This window comes from Echinops telfairi, unplaced genomic scaffold, assembly GCF_000313985.2.
Source record: "Echinops telfairi isolate 266 unplaced genomic scaffold, ASM31398v2 ScPeMD7_1957;HRSCAF=2489, whole genome shotgun sequence".
NCBI lineage: Eukaryota > Metazoa > Chordata > Mammalia > Afrosoricida > Tenrecidae > Echinops > Echinops telfairi.
The window spans coordinates 1,992,016-1,993,159 of NW_022105855.1; the positions used below are offsets into that span (position 1 = coordinate 1,992,016).

The 1,144-nt window shown below is 42.0% G+C and overlaps 1 pseudogene; it reads right to left on the bottom strand.

Annotated features, from left to right (window-relative positions):
• Positions 1 to 227: 227 nt before the first annotated feature.
• LOC115870547 lies at positions 228 to 720 on the bottom strand (annotated as a pseudogene).
• Positions 721 to 1,144: the final 424 nt, after the last annotated feature.

Here is a 1,144-nt window from a genome sequence, read left to right on the forward strand (position 1 = left end):
TTCACTACTTCCCCCTACGTTCCTTTAAATAGGAAAGAAAAATATGGTTCTCAATGTTTTCTCAAATCACTTTTGGCTATTATCAAGTGTAGCATCAATATCTTCTCAGAGCCTACTTGGTCCTAGTTGTCCCACCTATTGGTTTAAAAACAGACTGTACCTTGGTCTTCCAAAAGCCTTCTTGAACTATCTATAGCTCCTTCTGCTCACTCTAGGGGCAGCATTCCTTACTGGAGCTGGAGATAGTCTCCAAAAGGCGAGGCTGGTCACTGGGTTGAAGGCAATTGGGAGGGATTTAAGCAAACTGAGGCCCATTGGGAAACTGCACAGAGGCAAATCTTGTCAATGAGATACCAGCTCCTTGTTGGTACAAGCCAGGAGAAATGTTACTCATTGAAGCTGACCCACCCATGGCCACCAGTCCATTTCTTGCTGCCGGTATGGCTCCTGTTAAGGCGCCTTGTGATGGAATTCCAGGATCTTCTTTGCTTCCAACTTGAACCGTACTGCAGTCAGTCATGGGAAACAGACCTCCCCAAACTGCAAAGCTGCCTCCTAACTGTGGTTCCCTGGTTTTAATTGCTGTCAAACTCCCTCGTAGTGGAGGGGTGACTCCCACTGGAAAAGTCTGAAACCTTTCATTGCTTGGAAGAGACCACCACCTGTGGTGCCCAGCGTGGAGGCTCCACCGCAGTCGCCATGTTCTTGGGTACTCTCCATCTTGACTCCAGCTGCAGCAATCTGAGGTTTATTTTTAACTTCATGGTTGTTTTCTAAAATTTATTTAAGATTTTGGCCATCTAGAATTTGCCAAAGGAAAGAAGTATCTTGTTAAAAATGTGAGATAAGAGTTCATTGCCTCCTCGCCCCCAAAGATGGCTAGTCAGTTGTCCCAACAGCAGTTTTTAAAAATAATACTCCTTATTTAAAACCCACTGACTTAACCACATATGAACTTCCTGGGTATATTTATAACTATTTGTGGCTCCTTATTTTGTTTGATCCCTCTATGAGTGCACCAATATCTAAGTGATGATGTATTTTTGCAATATTTTAATATTTAGTAAAGTGAATTCTTCCTATTAATTTTCTTTTGCAGAAATTATCTGGCTATCCTTGCAAGTTAATATTTAAACTTTAGAAT